The sequence below is a fragment of the Eubalaena glacialis genome, chromosome 11, assembly GCF_028564815.1.
Source record: "Eubalaena glacialis isolate mEubGla1 chromosome 11, mEubGla1.1.hap2.+ XY, whole genome shotgun sequence".
Lineage (NCBI taxonomy): Eukaryota > Metazoa > Chordata > Mammalia > Artiodactyla > Balaenidae > Eubalaena > Eubalaena glacialis.
The window spans coordinates 28,749,824-28,770,787 of record NC_083726.1 but is presented as its reverse complement, the minus strand read 5'-3'; the positions used below and the strand labels follow the sequence as shown (position 1 = coordinate 28,770,787).

The following is a 20,964-nucleotide window of genomic DNA, read 5'->3' as shown; positions in this document are numbered from 1 at the left end:
AAGCGCTTGGCATATTGGAGGGTTAGTATGGCAGCCAGTGTGGCTGTAGGGGAGTGAGTGGGGCAGGGGGCAGGGGGGAGACTGGTAAGAAATGAATCAAGGAAGTTGGTGGGAGGTAGATCATATAAACCTTGAGGTCATGATAAGGACTTTGGAATAAACAAGAAAGAAGGAAAGCCATTGGAAGGCTTTGAGCAAAGGAGGGACATGATCTAAGTTAAGTTTTTAAAGGATCATCAGGTTGATATATTGAGAAAAAACTGTAGAAACACAAAGGTAAAAATAGGAAATTAGAAAATGTTTGTAATTAATGTCTAGATTGAAAGTCGCATAGATTGCCTACCTAGTTACCAAACTCATTTCCTCTTCTTTAGTTTTCCCAGCCTCCCTTGTAGTTAGGTATGACCATCTAAGTGAGTTTTGACTAATGATATATGAGTGAAAGTGATGTACACCACTTCCAGGCCTGGCCCACAAAATTTCTTATGTGCAACCCTCCATGCTCTTTTGCTTTTGCAGCTTTGATGCCAATGTTGAAGGTCAGAGCCATAAAGGTGAAGGAGGCTGGATCCCAGAATTACTCCTTGGATGATAGCTGCCCATTGATCAGGAGTGCAAAACAAACATCTTTGGTGTTAAACTTCTGAGATATTCTGATGCAGCACAAAATGCTACCTAAACTAAATGATGGGTCAATTTTCCTTGGAGTAAGGTGCTATAGGTGAAGGTGATGAGGAATGCAGATTCTACATATAGTTAGCACGGTAACAGGACTTTCTGGGGATTTAGATGTGGTGAGAAAGTAAGCGAGGAGCCTAGGATGACCTGAATGTTTTTGCCTTGAGCATTTGGAGGAAGGAGTTACCATTTATTGAGATGGAAAAATTGGAGGAGGAACAGCTCTGTAGGGTGGAAAATCAAGAGTATAATTTTGGATGTGTTAAGACTGAGACGCCTGATGTTATCTTTACCACTATATTCTCATATAAATATTGTTATCTTAATTTTTAAGATGAGGCAAGAGAGGCTTGGTGAGGCAAAATGATTTGCTCAAGGGACTGTGTTAGGCCAGGAATTGGAATCCAGCTCTCTGTGACTCAGCACCTAAGGGGAGCCCTTAACCACTCTAGTATTGTCCTTTTCCAGAATGTACCAGGAGAGCAAACGTACCCAAATATATTAACTACATTTAGCAAATGAAAAACATCACAGTGACGTGGTACTCACTGATTCAGCGAATCTTAAGAAGAAAAAGGAAAGGTGAGAGAAAAAAAAAAAGAGGAGAGGAAGGAAATTAAAATGATATAAAAATTACTCTACTTTAGAAAAGCAGACTGGATGTGCATTTCTCTTTTGCCTTCTCTGGTATGAAACTTTCCTTCTTATTCTGAAAGGGGCATCCATTTGCCTTGAGGAGGATCAGGATTGATTCAGTAGGAACGCAGAGCAAGCCGGGGTAAGTATTCCGTCCTTGAGATGCAGAGTAGAGTATTTTAGCGCCGTTAGCGGGACAGAAGTTTTGAAAACAGGACTTTGTAATGAACAAAGGATTTATTTCTAACTTCTCTCTTAGCTACCATTAATATTAAAAAGCAGGCTTAGCCTACCAGACCATGGAGCTTCTTCTAGAGCATAGTAAGGATGCTTTTTCTACCATTTACACTGAACAGTGAGGCTTAGTGCCCTTAGGAAGAAGGACACTATGACTTGGAGGAAGTCTATGCCAGAGACGTGAATAAGGAGAAAGCCTGTTCCTTCTACTCCAGTGATATATGGGAGGAGAGTGAAAATAGAAAGAGAGGAAAGAAACCTAATATCTATATCTAAGTCCTAAGCATCAATTTCTTCCTCTTGAATTCCTCTAGAATCTTGACCAAGGGAGAGCATGGGAAGTTCATTTTGGTATGTAAGACCTTTCTTAAAGCATCTATATTAGTGGACCACTTCACCAGGATACCCTGAGGGAGGTTGGTTGCAGTTTTTTTACAAAGAGCCCAGCTTGTGGCATGGGGCTGTGTCCAGCATGAAATGGGAGCCATACAGATAGAGGGAGGCAACTCAGTAGATGAGCCTGACAAGTGCCCCTGTTTGCTAGTACCTAAGCAGGTGTATAGGGACTTTATTTATTTATTTATTTGGTCACCCTGCACAGCTTGTGGGATTTTAGTTCCCCGACCAGGGATTGAACCCAGGCCCTCAGCAGTGAGAGTTTGCAGTCCTAATCACTGGGCCGCCAGGGAATTCCCTACAGGGACTTTAAATGTTCCTAAGTGTCCTGATGAGGTGATAGAGAAGTGCTGAGAGTCCTGCAGTTGTAACAGTGAGGCTGCAGAATGCAGAGACTTTGCTTCCGGATGCTGCAAATCCAGAATTTAGATGTGGATTGTAAATTATAAACCAGGAGGAACCAGGCATATGTCAGCTGATGATAGTCCAGAAACTAGACCAGATTAGCAACCTCACGGCAGGAACCAGTGCAGACCTTCCGACAGTCTGCAGAACAGAGGTCACCTATCAAGTCTATCAATATGAGCTGTCAATCCCCCATACACAGGTGACTTCTTGAGGATGAGAAAGAAGGAAAAGAAAAATCTAAAAGACTGAGAAATTACCTGAAATACCATGAGTCATTCAAAAGAGACTACTATGTAAGTGGAAACATACTGGGACACCATTATTTGGTCCATTTAAAATCTGCTTCCTCGTCTCTCAGTAGGGTTAGAGTTCAGGGGGAAAATCTGACCAGTTATTGTGAAGCAAAGAAGTTTTTTTCTTTGTCCACTTAATTCTATGCATGGTAAATTTATGCTCCATTTCACCACTGAGTTTTTATTCAAATGTTACTCTTTCTCTAAGTCTATAAAGACAAGTGTGTAAATAGAGATAATTCTCTGCTCTACTCAATAGACCAAGGAAATTTGAATTAATTTTTTGATTGGGTTTTTATTTTTGTTGTTATTTTATTTTGTTTTAGCTTGAATGTGTCAGGGAACTAAGGAACACTTAGGTAAAGCACAGAGAGGATTTCCAGCTAACTATGACGGTAAGCTAGTAAAACCAAGAAACTCAAACACTCTCGTGAGAAAACTGTACAAAGCAAAGACCATGAATCATTGTGCACTTGGTCCCTTCTGCCCCTCTCCACTCACTCATCCCTGATTGTTGTTGCTCACTCTTCTCTTTCTGGATTTTCTTGGTTTTGTTCCTGGAGCCCTGCCATGACCTCTCAGTTTGCCGTTTGCTACTGGGCCTTATTTTTGGATCTGCCGTCAACCCTTTGGTAGGGCTTCAATTTTTACCACCTTCTGTTCTTCATGGGGAGAGAGCTTGAGACTATCTTTAAGGTCCTCTGGAAAACAGAGTGAGAAATAACCTGTCCTACATCTCTAGCCTCAGAACTTCTAGAACTTGTCTGCCATGGTGCTGACGGCTTTTCAGAACCAGTTCCTATGGGGGAGAGTTCCGAAATCCCATGATGGTGATGGTGGAATCTAGAGGTTCCATTTTCTCAGGAGTAGCAGCAACAACAATAGTAACATTGGCAAGAGAGACAAGTAGATAAAGGAAAATTGACCTAAGTGCAAGAACGAGCTTTCAAAGTAACATCAGAATGAAAGGACCTATCAGCAAGCAGAATAACAGAAAGGAAGATTTTACATAAGGAAAATCAAATTCTATCTATTCCATCTGACTACAAGCAAAGTTCAGAAGCAGAAAGATTTTTGTAATAAAAAAAATTCTGTTGTGGTGCTATTTACATTTGACACTGACTTTAAAAAAAATATTATAAAAATTGTCAAACAGTTGCAAAAGAAGAGAGAAAAGTATAGTAAATCTTCAAGTACCTGTTATTAAAAAAAAAAAAAAGAAAGAAAGGAGAGAACTTCCACTTTGGAAATGGTAATATGCCTAGGACTCCTGAATTTTCTAATATTTAGGAAAAATCCCACTGTTATGGTATTTGCAACAAACAAATATTTTGTAGTTGTTAATGTTAAAAATACACTTCATTTCTAATTCTTATCCTCCAATTTTAAAAATTGAAATATAATTGACATAACATTATATTAGTTTCAGGTGTACAATATAATGATTTGACATTTGTATATACTGAAAAATGATCACCACAATATGTCTAGTTAACATCCATTACCACACATAGTTACAGTTTTTTCTTCCTGTGATGAGAACTTTTAAGATCTACTCTCTTACCAACTTTCAAATATATGATACAGGATTGGTAACTATAGTCACCATGCTATACACCACATCCCCAGAACTTATTTATTTTATAACTGTAAATTTAACCTTTTGGTCTCCTTCTCCCATTTTGCACACCCATTACCACCCCCTGCCATAGCAACCGCCCCCATTTTTTGTACAGCAGAAGGAAAGCACCCAAGTAGGAATAACTAACTCTGAAGCTGATGCAGGGTCAGGCTGCCATTCTGCATTCACTATACAGCTGTTCATTATGGTTCCTCCCTTACCATATGGGGGCAATTAGCTAAGTCATTCTGGAATTCTAGAAGAATTCTATTCCTTTCCTCCCAACCCTTCTTTAAGGACTAAAATTTTAACCAGGTTCTGAGAATCCATGTTTCAGATGTGCTGGCTCTATTGTATTATATAATACATTTGGGGTATTGAGCCCTTCTACTTCTTCTTCTTTAACTAGGCAAATTATAATAACAGCTGACAACTACTGAAAATTGATTGCTTGCTAAATTCTTTAGGTGGATTTTCTAATTTAATCCTCACATTCACTCTATGAAGTAAGTACTACTATTAGCTCCATTTTGCTGATGAGGAAATAGAGACATGGATGGTTGATTATCTTATCTAAGAATTCAAGCCTATGGAAAGTGGCTAGGCTGCATTTTGAACCCCAGGCAGGATGACTCCATAGTCCAAGCTCCTAGATATAATATCACAAATATCTTCCATACATGAAAGAACATGGCTCCACACTTAATTAAATGTCAGTAATAACTAGTAAAAAACTGGCCTATCTACCTTTAAATAATTTGCTTCAAACTTTTAATTATTTCTTGTTGTTGGTCAGCTCTAAGCTTTCATTTCTTCTTATTAAAATTTCTAGCACAGTCCCATGTAGTACATGATGTACCGATAGGCTTCTAATGGATTACAGTTTTGTCATTGAAGTTTAAAATTTTTTTAACAACTATATTAAGATATCTTTGACATATAGTATTCCTAAAGTCTTACTAAATATTAACATTACTTTGAGTCTAGAAAAAACTGAGTTATTGTTTTCAAACATTCATTAAACTTAAATATAATTCCTTGTGAAAATGAGTAATTAATTGACGGCCCTCCTTCAATAGATGAAGAAGTTAGTTGCCCTTGGAGCATTCGCTTTCATTCATTTGCTGTTTTATATGTCAGGTTTCTCCAGTTCCAGTTTTGTAAAAATGTTCCTAGTTTCGTAGCCTTGATGACAAAAATCTAGACCATTAATTCATTAAATAGTGTTTGAGTGACTACTCAGTGCTGATTGGTCTTCCCCTGGGGAGACAGTGATGAATAAGCACAGCCTTTGACTCCAGTTCATAAGAGACAAGTCAGCAAGTGGGGCAGACTAGTCACTATAGTACAGTGTGTAACATGCTATAATAGAGGTATACACACAGCTCTAAGGGGCTAGGGTAGCACAAAGGAGAGAGGGAAGGGAAGGACATAATCTACTCAAGGACTGAAGAGTCAAAACAGGGTTCAGAGAAGAGGTGCCTTCTTTTAGAGGAGGAATCTGTTCTTGAATTGAAGGATAGTCGAGTACGGATCACAAGGAGGCAGGTGGGGGGTGGGTGTACAACCATGGGGGGACATTCCAGAACTCTGATGAAAAGGCATGGAAACCAAAGGACTTGGTGTGTTTCCAGAATCACAAATAGTTTGGTTGGGCTGGGACATCACATTCAAAGTCAGGGGTGGTAGGAGAAGAAACTGGGAAGGTAAAGGGAGGTTGGCAGGTGCTTAGGAAGGGTCATGGGTGAAATGCTGATGGATATGTGCTCTATACTGCTGATGCTAATAAAGGACTTTAAGTGACACAGTAACATGATTTTTGATGTTTAAGGACAATATCAGCAGTGATCCTGGAGTGGAGAGAGACCAGTTATGCCGGACGCCAAGTCGAGGCTTAGCATAATTTTCAGCATTTATGGTGCTAAAGATCATCCTTAGCAAGTCAGCATTTACAGTGGGGGTAACGTCATGCATTAGATTCATCTCCTCAGTACCCAAAACACTACTTTCAATATGTATTAACTAACAATACAGGTTTCTCCACATGTGAGGAAAGAGACTTGGACAGATTATTTCCTGAGAAAAGTTGAAATAAAAGAATAAGACATGCATGAAGAGCTGTACGCCAAACCAAACCTTATTGTTAGTAACTCCATGAAGGGAGTATCTCAGGCCATCAAAGATCATAATTTCAGTTTTGGGGAACATCAAAATCATCTAACAGTCTTTGAGAGGTGGAATAATACATTATTCAACATTAAATTCTGTCTTAAATAATGACACCCACATACCATTTGATGATATTAAGCTATACACATCCTGTCTCATTTTTCTTTAAAGTTATTTACCTAACTAAAGGAAGCCATTATTTCCTGAGCTAAAAGAAGAAAATGAATGGGCTTTCGTCTGAGTAAGAAGTCCATTCTTATTCTAAATCCTAGCCAAAAGCCCTAGGAATGCCAAGAAACTGCTTGCGCTTCATCTTTCACCTGCACACTAACTTTTCATAGATTTAACAATAAACCTTCAACTATTTCTTACTGCCAGCTTTTTAACAGAAACATTCATAGTTAGAAGCATTGTATAATGATTTCATGGGAGTTCTATGGGTAAGAAAAAAATAAGCTTTTCTCTTTTGGAACAGCTAAACTGTGTTTGTGGAAAATTACACAGAGATAATCCTATATTGCACAACAGACGGAGAGATGTAGTTAAGTGCCAAGACTGGGAATTGTGAGATCAGGGATTGAAAAGAGTGAAAAAAGCTTAGACAGCTGCAATAGGCAGCAATGGTGCCTTTTACTTTTACATTCCCCACAGTGCCTACATAATGGAGTTTGTTTACAATAGAATGAGGTTATCCTACAGGGGCAAAGTAAGAAAGGAACAATTAGAGGACCGATGAGGGGTAGGGGCAGGATGAGGAAGGGTAGAGGTCTTGGCTGAAAATACAGATGCGCACAGCAAGGCTAGAAGAAGCTGGAAATTTAGAAGAAAGACCCCTGATAGGTAGCAGAGGAGGAGTATGAAGTGGGTAGGTCTCTTTGCAGAAGGGATTAAACAGGATGAAAATGCAAATACATATCCAAATCCACCCTGACAGATGAGGGCATGTTTGTGTGCAACATAGCAGGTTCCTCTTCTAGAGGTGCTGCCAAAGAGCAAAAGGAAAGTTTCCTGGAGGCTGCTTATCAAAGGGTTTAGATTTAAGATTCAAATTCAACTAATATTTATTGAGGGCCAGACATCTTGCAACGGGTTTTCAAATAGATTAACTAACTCATCAAATTTCTGTAATAATCCCATGAGGTACATATTAAATCAAACAGGTTTATCGATGAGGAAACTGAGTCTCAGAGAGGTTCAGGGACTCACTCACGACTAAAGAGATGATAATGAGAGAAGTGGGGGTTCCAACCCGGGACACTCTCCCAGTTGAGATGGGCGCCTCTCTTGTCCTCCCTCTGGAGGAGCTGCCTCTCCCTGTTCCATTCCTGTCCTATGATTCAGTGAAAACAGAGGCTGTGAAATGCACATGGTCAGGGTGACTGGCAAGGACAGCTCTCCATTTGCCAAGTCTCAGGAAGCACGTCAGAGCCAGAAGGCAACTCCTAACAGGGCCAACTTGGGAGCACTCAGGCAGATTAAGAGATAAGTTAGAATCCAGGGAGTGTTCAGTTCCCAGCTTGGGATGAATGTACATGTTGGCTCAACTCTTCTCCCACCTCTGCTGCTCATGGAATTAAAGAAGCCACTCAGATGTCACTCTGAAAGTTCTGCCTGGCACGTTGGAGCCCAGAAACTGAACGTTGAGAAAGATAGTTCGACAAATATGGCTTGCTTAAAAATACTTCGCATTTAAGAGTTAGGTTTCTTATATTTTTAAATTTTTATTTATTTATTTTTGGCTGCATTGGGTCTTCATTGCTGCGTGCGGGTTTTCTCTAGTTATGGCTGGCGGGCTCTAGAGCGCAGGCTCAGTAGTTGCGGTGCACGGGCGTAGTTGCTCCACGGCATGTGGGATCTTCCTGGACCAGGGCTCAAACCCATGTCCCCTGCATTGGCAGGGGCAGATTCTTAACCACTGCACCACCAGGGAAGCCATAAATAAAATAAAATTCAAAAATTCAAAAAGAAATAAAAAAAGAGTTAGGTCTCACCTGTAGAGGGGAAGAGTCAAGATGGCAGTGTGGGAAGACATGGAGTTAGCGTCTCCCCACAAGTAGGGTGTCTGCCAGCCGCTGGTGGGGGACTCTGACCCCCAAAGAGACTGGAGGAACCCCAAAATGAACCGGTAGGACGTAGGGGGACCGAGGGGGGAGGAAAAGGGGAGGCCACAAGATCAGTGCCCCTGAGGCACAAGATCAGTGCCCCTGAGGCCAGGGAGATCAAGAGAGGCAGGTGGCAGGGGCCCTCCAAGACCCCAGACCGGAGGAGCAGGAGAGGAGAGGAGGGCGTTTGCCCCACCCACTCGAGCCCAGGAAGCCTGCTGGGATCCCAGGTGAGGTTCCCTGCCTTCTGAGAACAGGCATGGGGGGCATGCCTGGGCTCCTTCTGTTCCTTGAGCCTAAGCCCCACGCCCCACAACCCCCAGGGCCTTTTCCAGCCCTGTGGGTCCTGAGCATTGGCCCTGCCCACCGTCAAAACCTCACCCTTGCTTAGGTACTGCCCTCCACAGCCAACGCCCTTCCCTCCCTCTTTTTTTTCCTTTTTTCTTTACCCTCCCCCTCTTTTTAACTATTGTGGCACTGATGTACCTTCCACTTGTTGATTCATCTGTATTTTAATCTTTACATTCTTTCTAATATATCTGTTAGTTTCCGAGTCTAATTTTATTTTTTACTTTGTTATTTTTCTCTCTTTTTTTTTTTTTTTGCCACCTCACGAGGCTTGAGGGATCTTGATTCACAAGCCTGGGCTTGGCGGGAAACTCCTGCAGTGGGAGCACCGAGTCTAAACCACTGGACTAACAGAGAACCTCAGACCCCAGGGAATATTCATTGGAGTGAGGTCTCACAGACTTCCTCATCTCAGCACCAAGACCCAGCTCTACCCAGTAGCCAACAAACTGCAGTGTTGGGAGCCGCAGACTAAACAACCAGTAACACAGGAACACAATCCCACTCATTAAAAAAAAAAAAATGAGACGGCAAAAAAATATGTCACAGATGAAGGCGCAAGGTAAAAACCTACAAGACCAAATAAATGAAGAGGAAATAGGCAATCTACCTGAAAAAGAATTCACTGTAATGATAGTAAAGATGATCCAGAATCCTGGAAAGAGCATGGAAGCATGGATTGAGAAAATACAAAAATGTTTAACAAAGATCTAGAAGAACTAAAGAACAAACAAAGAGAGATGAACAACACAATAACTGAAATGAAAAATACACCAGAAGGAATCAATAACAGAATAACAGAGGCAGAAGAATGAATAAGTGACCTGGAAGACAAAATGGTGGAAATAAATGCAGAGGAGCAGAATAAAGAAAAAAGAATGAAAAGAATTGAAGACAATCTCAGAGACCTCTGGGACAACACTAAATGCATCAACATTCGAATTATAGGGGTCCCAGAAGAAGAAAAGCAAAAGAAAGGGTCTGAGAAAATATTTGAAGAGATTATAGTGGAAAACTTCCCTAACATGGGAAAGGAAATAGTCACCCAAGTCCCACACAGGAAAATAGTCACAAATAGTCACACATAGTGTCCCACACAGGAAAAGCCCTAGGAAAAACACACCAGGGCACAAATTAATTAAACTAACAAAAATTAAATTCAAAGAAAAAATATTAAAAGCAGCAAGGGAAAAACAAAAAATAACATACAAAGGAATCCCCATAAGGTTAGCAGCTGATTGTTCAGTGGAAACTCTGCAGGCCAGAAGGGAGTGGCAGGATATACGTAAAGTGATGAAAGAGAAAAACCTACAGTCAAGATTACTCTACCCAGCAAGGGTCTCATTCAGATTCGATGGAGAAGTCAAAAGCTTTTCAGACAAACAAAAGCTAAGAGAATTTAGCACCACCAAACCAGCTTTACAACAAATGCTAAAGAAACCTCTCTAAGCGGGAAACACAAGAGAAGAAAAAGACCCACAAAAACAAACCCAAAACAATTAAGAAAATGGTAACAGGAACATACTTATCGATAATAACCTTGAATGTAAATGGATTAAATGCCCCAACCAAAAGACACAGACTGGCTGAATGGATACAAAAACAAGACCCAAATATATGCTGTCTACAAGAGACCCACTTCAGACCTAGGGACACATAGAGACTGGAAGTGAAGGGATGGAAAAAGATATTCCATGCAAATGGAAATCAAAAGAAAGCTGGAGTAGCAATACTCATTTCAGACAAAATAGACTTTAAAATAAAGACTGTTACAAGAGATAAGAAGGGACACTACATAATGATCAAAGGATCAATCCAAGAAGAAGATATAACAATTATAAATGTTTATGCACCCAACATAGGAGCACCCCAATACGTAAGGCAAATGTTAACAACCATGAAAGGAGAACTTGACAGTAACACAATAATAGTAGGGGACTTTAACACCCCACTTACGCCAATGGACAGATCATCCAAACAGAAAATAAATAAGGAAACCCAAGTTTTAAATGACACAATAGACCAGATAGATCTAATAGATACTTATAGAACATTCCACCCAAAAGTGGCAGAATACACTTTCTTCTCAAGCGCACATGGAACATTCTCCAGGATACATCACATCTTGGGTCACAAATCAAGCCTTGGAACATTGAAGAACTGAAATTGTATCAAGCATCTTTTCTGACCACAATGCTATGAGACTGGAAATCAATTACAGGAAAAAAACTGTAAAAAACACAAATACATGGAGGCTAAACAGTGTGCTACTAAATAACCAAGAGATCACTGAAGAAATCAAAGAAGAAATTAAAAAATACATAGAAACAAATGATAATGAAAACATGACGACCCAAAACCTATGGGATGCAGCAAAAGCAGTTCTAAGAGGGAAGTTTATAGCAATTCAATCTCACCTTAAGAAACAAGAAACATCTCAAATAAACAATCTAGCCCTACACTTAAAACAACTAGAGAAAGAAGAACAAAGAAAACCCAAAGTCAGTAGAAGGAAAGAAATCATAAAGATCAGAGCAGAAATAAATGAAATAGAAATGAAGAAAACAATAGCAAAGATCAATAAAACTAAAAGCTGGTTCTTTGAGAAGATAAACAAAATTGATAAACCCTTAGCCAGACTCATCAAGAAAAAAAGGGAGAGGATGCAAATCAATAAAATTACAAATGAAAAAGGAGAAATCACAACTGACACTGCAGAAATACAAAGGATTATAAGAGACTACTACAAACAACTATATGACAATAAAATGGATAACCACAAAGAAATGGACAAATTCTTGGAAAGGTACAATTTTCCAAGACTGAACCAGGAAGAATTAGAAAATATACACAGACCTATCACAAGTAATGAAATTGAAACTGTAATTAAAAATCTTCCAACAAACAGAAGTTCAGGACCAGATGGCTTCACGGGCGAATTCTATCAAACATTTAGGGAAGAGCTAACACCGATCCTTCTCAAACTCTTCCAAAACATTGCAGAGGGAGAAACACCCCAAATTCATTCTAAGAAGCCACCATCACCCTGATACCAAAACCAGAAAAAGATATCACACAAAAAAGAAAACTACAGGCCAATATCACTGATGAACATAGATGCAAAAATCCTGAACAAAATACTAGCAAACAGAATCCAACAGCACATTAAAAGGATCATACACCATGATCAAGTGGGATTTATCCCAGGGATGCAAGGATTCTTCAATATACACAAATCAATCAATGTGATACACCACATTAACAAATTAAGGAATAAAAACTGCATGATCATCTCAATAGATGCAGAAAAAGCTTCTGACAAAATTCAACACCCATTTATGATAAAAACTCTCCAGAAAATGGGCATAGAAGGAACCTACCTCAACATAATAAAGGCCATATATGACAAACCCACAGCAAGCATCATACTCAATGGTGAAAAACTGAAAGTATTTCCACTAGCATCAGGAACAAGAGAAGGATGTCCACTCCCGCCACTCTTATTCAACATGGTTTTGGAAGTCATAGCCACAGCAATCAGAGAAGAAAAGAAATAAAAGGAATACAAATTGGAAAAGAAGAAATAAAACTGTCACTATTTGTTGATGACATGATACTATACATAAAAGATCCTAAAGATGCCACCAGAAAACTACTAGAACTAATCAATGAATTTGGTAAGGTTGCAGGATACAAAATTAATGCACAGAATTCTCTGGCATTCCTATACACCAACAGCAAAAAATCAGAAAGAGAAATTAAGGAAACACTCCCATTTATCATTGCAACAAAAAGAATAAAATACCTAGGAATAAACCTGCCTAAGAGGCGAAAGACTTGTACTCAGAAAACTATAAAACACTGATAAAAGAAATCAAAGATGACATAAACAGATGGAGAAATATACCATGTTCTTGGATTGGAAGAATTAATATTGTGAAAATGACTATACTACCCAAAGCAATCTACAGATTCAATGCCATCCCCATCAAACTACCAATGGCATTCTTCACAAAATTAGAGCAAAAAATTTTACAATTCATATGGAAACACAAAAGACTCCGAAAGCCAAAGCAATCTTGAGAAAGAAAAATGGAGCTGGAGGAATCAGGCTCCCCAACTTCAAACTATACCACAAAGCTACAGTAATCAAGACAGTATGGTACTGGCACAGAAACAGAAATATACATCAATGGTACAGGATAGAATGCCCAGAGATAAACCCATGCACGTATGGGCACCTAATTTATGACAAAGGAGGGAAGAACATACAATGGAGAAAAGACAGCCTCTTCAATAAGTGGTGCTGAGAAAACTGGACAGCTTCATGTAAAAGAATGAAATTAGAACACTACCTAACACCATACACAAAAATAAACTCAAAATGGATTAAAGACTTAAATTGTAGGGCCAGACACTATAAAACTTTAAGAGGAAAACATAGGAAAAACACTCTTTGATATAAACCACAGCAAGATCTTTTTGACCCACCTCCTAGAGTAACAGAAATAAAAACAAAAATAAACAAATGGGACTTAATTAAACTTAAAAGCTTTTGCATAGCAAAGGAAGCCAGAAAGAAGACAAAAAGACAACCCTAAGAATGGGAGAAAATATTTGCCAATGAAACAACAGACAAAGGATTAATCTCCAAAATATACAGATAGCTCATGGAGCTCAATATCAAAAAAACAAACAATCTAGTTAAAAAATGGGCAGAAGACCTAAATAGACATTTCACCAAGGAAGACATACAGATGGCCAAGAGGCACATGAAAAGATGCTCAACATCACTAATTATTAGAGAAATGCAAATCAAAACTACCATGAGGTATCACCTCATGCCAGTCAGGATAGCCATTACCAGAAAAGCTAGAAACAAGAAATGCTGGAGTGGGTGTGGTGAAAAGGGAACCCTCCTACACTGTTGGTGGGAATGTAAATTGATACAACCACTATGAAAAATGGTATGGAGGTTCCTTAAAAAACTAAAAATAGAACTACCATATGACCCAGCAATCCCACTACTGGGCATATACCCTGAGAAAACCATAATTCAAAAAGAGACGTGCACCACAATGTTCATTGCAGCACTATTTACAGTAGCCAGGACATGGGAGCAACCTAAGTGTCCATCAACAGATGAATGGATGAAGAAGATGTGGCACATATATACAATGGAATATTACTCAGCCATAAAAAGAAATGAAATGGAGGTATTTGTAATGAGGTGGATGGAGTTAGAGTCTGTCATACAGAGTGAAGTAAGTCAGAAAGAGAAAAACAAATACAGTATGCTAACACATATATATGGAATCTAAGGAAAAAAAAAAAAAAAGGTCATGAAGAACCTAGTGGCAAGACGGGAATAAAGACACAGTCCTGCTAGAGAATGGACTTGAGGATATGGGGAGGGGGAGGGGTGAGATGTGACAGGGTGAGAGAGTGTCATGGACATATATACACTACCAAATGTAAAATAGATAGCTAGTGGGAAGCAGCCGCATAGCACAGGGAGATCAGCTCGGTGCTTTGTGACCACCTAGAGGGGTGGGATAGGGAGGGTGGGAGGGAGGGAGATGCAAGAGGGAAGAGATATGGGAACATATGTGTATGTATAACTGATTCACTTTGTTATAAAGCAGAAAGTAACACACCATTGTAAAGCAATTATACTTCAATAAAGATGTTTAAAGAAAAAAAAAAACTAAAAATAGAACTACCATATGACCCAGCAATCCCACTACTGGGCATATACCCTGAGAAAACCATAATTCAAAAAGAGACGTGCACCACAATGTTCATTGCAGCACTATTTACAGTAGCCAGGACATGGGAGCAACCTAAGTGTCCATCAACAGATGAATGGATGAAGAAGATGTGGCACATATATACAATGGAATATTACTCAGCCATAAAAAGAAACGAAATTGAGTTATTTGTAGTGAGGTAGATGGACCTAGAGTCTGTCATACAGAGTGAAGTAAGTCAGAAAGAGAAAAACAAATACTACATGCTGACACATATATATGGAATCTAAAAAAAAAAAAAAGGTACTGCTGAACCTAGTTACAGGGCAGGAATAAAGAGATAGACATAGAAAATGGACTTGATGACATGGGTGGGAGGGCGAAGCTGGGGCGAAGTGAGAGTAGCGTTGACATATATACACTACAGAATGTAAAATAGTTGGCTGGTGGGAAGCAGCAGCATAGCACAGGGAGATCGGCTCGGTGCTTTGCGATGACCTAGAGGGGTGGGACAGGGAGGACGGGAGGGAGGCTCAAGAGGGAGGGGATATGGGGACATGTGTATGCATATGGCTGATTCACTTTGTTGTGCAACAGAAACTGACACGGTATTGTGAAGCAATTATACTCCAATAAAGATTTATTTAAAAAAAAAAAAAAGAGTTAGGTCTGGCCTAGACCAAGCTGAATCAAGGTGTTTTTTGAGAACAGTTGACAGATTCACTTTAATAGTAATAGTAATAGTAGTAATGGTAGTAATAGTAGTAGTAGTAATGGTAGCAATAGTTGTAGTAGTACTAGCTCACACACAGATAGTGCTTACCATATGGAGGCACTGTTCTAAGTGCTACATGTATATTGATATAACTCTCACAACGTTATGAAGTAGGCACCACTATCCCCATATTTCAAGAGGTTCAAATCTTGATTCTTTCAATTATTTCCTGTGGAACTTGGGGAAACGTTACTTATCTATTCACTCAATCGTCACATCTTTTTTGAGTACCCTTCTGTGCTAGCGATTGAAATTTAGTGATAAACAAGGGGGACATGTTCCTGCTCTCAGGAAGTTCATGGTCCAGGCAGGAAGATAAATATTATTACTTAATTGTGACTCTGGTAAGTGCTGTAAGGAAACAGCAGGTGCTATGAGAATTTACAAAAGGGGATATCACCTAGTCTGGAGAACAGCGTGACTCAGCATCTCAATTTCTTCACTTAAAATATGGGAATGATATTTCTTGCTTCACATAATTGTTGTAGGGGTAAAATAAGTGAATATACCAGAAAATGAGATATAAAAATAAAAAGTATATACTTTAAAAAAAATTAACATGATGATTTCTAGGGCATGCTAACGACCCTGATAATCTGCTTCAAATCTGACTTTACCACACACCAGTAATCTGTGTAGGCTTCAGTTACCTTCTAGATATTAAAAATCTTAGTAGGTGGCTGGTAATGGCTGTCAGGCTTTCTGGTTAGAGGGGAGGCTCTGTATGGGAAGGGAGTTGGGATGAAAAGGCAAAAATGATAGTGTTTTCCTTTCCATACCTGTATGCATTGCTGCCTGGAAAAAACAAACTTGCATTTTACAAGCTTCAGTATTTTCATGTCATTTAACTATATTTCATAAGTCATCCAATAGCATACTTACATGTCACCCAACAGTCTTTTAAGTCTTTTAACCAGATAGTTTTTCAATATGATTTGGCTTTTTAGTTTCATATATTTTTTAAAAAACACCCTCTGATGAATCATCTTTGATTATACATTTTGAATCCAGGATTTTTACATGTCTGGCAGTCAGAAATGTCCCAGAAGGCAACAAGATTCATGTCTCTATATTTTATAACTTCATGTTCAAATTCTGCAGCCAACCTAATTATTTTTTTTTCTTGAGGGTAATTAAATATTATTACAGTGGCTACTTCTGCCTAAAATAATTTCTGCAACTTGGAATTCATTACTATAAATTCAGCTAGAGAAACAGAGTGTTCAAGTTCCCGAAAGTCCATATTTCCACATATGTACTTTATTCTTTTAATGATGAAAGAAATAAAACTCTTTGTACTTTTAAACAGAAGAGGCTTGGCTTTTTAAATTGCAGGGTCCTTTTTATTACTATGTTAAGGCATTCTGCTGAAACCTACCTTAGTTATAGGACCTGGTTTATGGCTGGAATAATAGCCAGCATAGTAGAAGAAAAAGGAGAGAGACATAGTTTATACTCACATTTAAATGGTTTATTGCAGCAATCTTCCAATTTGGGTTCATGAAAAAGTTTTTTGCTTAAGCCCCATTGCTGATATCTATCTATATCTGTATCTATAACCACCTATAGCTATAGTTTAGTCAAAGAGATCTCTCTTGGGTTTCTATTGAGGCTTTTTTAAAAAATTTATGCATATACCTAAAACCATATTTCTGGGTATCATTTCACAAAGGAAAAGTTTGAGCTTTCAGTAAGTTTCTCTTTGAGAAAACATAGTACCTACATCATCTCATTTCATCTTTGGATCCTACACAGCCACTGGGATCCTTTGTTACCAAGTAAGAAAAGAAAATGCTTTAAAAATGCCCAAGCCTCTCCCTCCCTTGGTTTATTTACTTTTTCTCTCCATTTTCCTTCTGGCCCACTGTGATCTTGGTGATGGCTGATTCAGGGCAAGGATGATGTCAAACTGCTGTCAAGCCAATTGCATAGAAAAAGAAGAATTAACATGTTCTCCCTTCAAAATGATTGATTCCGTGGCTCCACATTCATCATCTGGCTCATCATGACCAGCTCTTTTCAGCCCATTGCAGGGTGACCTTGTTAGCAGTGCCTGTGCCCTTCCTGCCACAGCAGCTGTCTGGAGGCTCTGCATGTGTGATGTGGGCTAATGAGGGTCTGAGTCACCCAGTTAGGCTCTCACCTTCCCAGTCATCAGGCCCGGAAGTGCGAGAGAAAGGCGAAGGGCTCACACTTAAACATATGTCCACAGACGAAAGGGGAATGTCCTCATCTTCTCATTGAGATCATCACATGACCTGTGCTGAATGGTCGTCAGACAGTCAAAAGGCCCTGAGCCTGTGGTAAATTCACAAACTATCTGGGGGTAAATTTATCATCCAAGAGAGCCTGCTTTGCAGACTGCAACTTGTGCATACCCTTAGCAGGAGAGGTAGCCCCAGGATAACACAACATGTGTCCCTGGAGCATCTGTTTTATTATACTGGGAGATTTAAAGCCTTTTGTAGAAAACTAATGGTCTTGTTTGGTGTCTAATGCCAAAGTTGGATAAATCTTAAAGGTGAAATAAAGAAACTTTAAAGAAATTTTGCACTTGGGCGAGGCCCTCATATTTCTTCTCTCAACCTTCTCCTCTAACCCCACCCCCAAAACTTTCCCTCTCCCCTGTTGCTCTGGATACTTCAGTGGGAAAGTTTGAATGGAACATCCTAAGACAGTGTTTTCCAAACAGTGCGTCACGACCCACTAGTGGATTGTGAAAATAAATGCAGTGGGTCACAAATAACATTTTAAAAATGAAATAAAATAGAACCCTTTGATTGTAATGAAATGCATTCCTTATTGGGGATAATGGTAAAAAATATTTCAAAGCTGTTGCCCTAAGTGATAAATTTCTGCAACTTCTTCCTGTATATAAAACAATCACTGAAAAAATCCTGAAGATGATTAAAACAAATATTTTATAATGAATGACATTGGCCATATCTGATGATGAACAGGAGCAATAAGAAATAACAAGCTTACCCGAACCTCAGCCTTGCTGTCTTGTTATTATTTTCTTAAAGTAACCTCTAAATTCTCCATTTCTCCATGGTGGAAAATATAAGTGATTTGGAGCATGGTGTGTGTGTGTGCGGGCACACGTGCATGTGTGTGTGTGTGTGTGTATGAGAGTATTTAATCTGGCTCCTACAGAGAGGAAAACACACTGCTAGAGAATGAAATCTTTGGACATAGTCTTTTAAGACTTTTCAGTTACATGACTTCTTTAAAAAGTTTGACATGTAAAATTGTTTGGACATTGGTATACAAGTCATGTAATTTTTCTTCCAGATATCCTGCTTATTTGCTTATTTCTTTTTAAACCTGTGTATATAACCCCAATGCTCAGAAACATTGCTGTATGTTCGAATCATCTGTTTCTATGACCTTTGCCTTTATTGATTTATTTTCCTTTTCTTTATTTTTAATGTTGCCTTTGAGATTAAAGTCATTTTTCTTCCGCAATAGTAGGTGAATGGTGACTTTGCTGTTAAGAAAGAGAAATTTTGACAAGGAAAAAAAAAATGGGTAGCTCCATAAGGCATCTTAAAAGTACAAAAACAAAACAAAACAAAAACAACCTATGCAGAGAGCAATGAGACATTAACACTGTCTACCTCCCTCATAAAAACAAAGGTTATAGAGCAGGAACCAAAAATGATCTCAGTAACAGCTAACATTTATGAGTACTTACTGTAACGCTAGTTATTGTACCTAGCGCTGTTCTAAGCATGTTAGAGGCATTATCTCATTTACTTCTCACAACAAACTTAAGTAAGAGGCATTAATATTATCCCAATTTTTCTGAAGCTGAAACTGAGATTTAGAGGGGTTAAGTAGTTTGCCCAAAGTGCTATAAGTAGTGAGCAAGGATTCCAGAAAGTTCGAATGACTCCCCTGGCCTCCTTCCCAACTGCTGACTCCTTGCTAAGACTTATTCACTATAGCCCACTGCCTCCCTTATAAAAATAAATAATGCAAACAGAAGATAATATTTCTCATATTCAATTCAACAAATATTTGTTGACTGCCTACCAAGTACCAGTGTCTATGCCAGGTGCTAGGAATATACTGATCAGTTGAGTCAGAGATAATAAATCTATAGGGTGTAGTAAAATATGTAAAGATATATATTTCCCAGGCTCAATTCCAATCATATTGGAATAGTTCTCTGTGAACCATATAAGTGATTGGGAGGGAGGGATGAGGAGGAAAGGAACATTCTGTGAAGTTGATTTTAAGAACTTTAATGTAGCAGCACTTGAAAAGTGCATCAAAAATTAATTTTGCAGCCAGCATCGAGGTATTCCTAGACATTATCCTTAAGAAGAATTATAATTGTGATGGAACTTTACAGCTTATTTGCTTAGCTTTATTACTAAATTGAAGTGGTTAATAAGTTAGCCAGTTTTTTTTTTTTTCTTTTTTCTTTTAATAACATCTGTTCCATTGTCTGGGGGAACTTTAATGTAGCAGCAGCAGCAACAGCAGAAGCAAGGAAAGGGACTCCAGTGAGCACCTTTTATCATCCTTCTAAGTGGCATGGGTTTCTTCACCATGAAACACAGGCCCACTTGGTTTCTTCCTCTTCACTCCATCCCTATTCAATGGTGCCTAGTCCTAGGGAGATCCCAGATCACCTTCTTCATTCCTAGACAAACAGTTTCTGCAAGAAGACTTCAGCATCTCCCAGCTGGTGCAAAGTATAAGGCAGAGCAGAGAGTACACGTTCTCTAGGATCAGCAGACTTGGTGTTGAATCCAGTTCTGCTTCCTCTTTAATAGCTGCGTGACTTTCCACAAGTTGCTGAACTTTTACTTTTAAAATCCTTACAACATATTTCAGCCAAAAAAACAAAAAATGTGTAGGGAATGATATAATGATTACCCATATGCTCAATTCCCAGCTTAAAAATAAAACATGGAAATGAAATGAAAGCCCTTCTGTGCACTCTGTCTGACCCCATTTTCCTCCACCAGAAAAGAATAATTTTAAATTTGGTGTTTATTATTACTGCCCATATCCTTAACCAACTACTATATATGTATTTATGACTAGGCAATGTGTATATTGTTTGGCATGTTTTGAAAAAAATACATAAATTATATTATCCTGAGGATATCTTCTGTAATTGCAGTTTTCATTCAACTTTCTTTTTGGAAGATTTATTTATCATATAAACTCTTTGAGTCTTAGTTTCTTCATCTGTACAATGAGCATAGTAGACATATTGCATAAGGTTGGTGTGAGATCTTAAATAAAACAACAAGGATTTACTGTATATCACATGGAACTATATTCGATATCTTGTAATGACCTATAATGGAAGAGAATATGAAGCTGTACACCTGAAACTAACAATATTGGAAATCAATTATAGCTAAATAAAATTTAAAAATTAAACAGATGAATAGATTAAGAAGATGTGGTATACACATACAATGGAATACTATTCAGCCATCAAAAAGAATGAAACTTTGCCATTTGCAACAACATGGGTGGACTTGGAGGGTATTATGCTAAGTGAAATAAACCAGACAGAGAAAGA

At 38.7% G+C, this 20,964-nt stretch overlaps 1 long non-coding RNA gene across 8 annotated transcripts in view; it reads right to left on the bottom strand.

Moving 5' to 3' along the window:
- The window catches only part of LOC133100991 (uncharacterized), a 495,678-nt gene that overhangs the window by 47,445 nt on the left and 427,269 nt on the right, over positions 1-20,964 (bottom strand). The gene's annotated exons all lie outside the window — the stretch shown is intronic.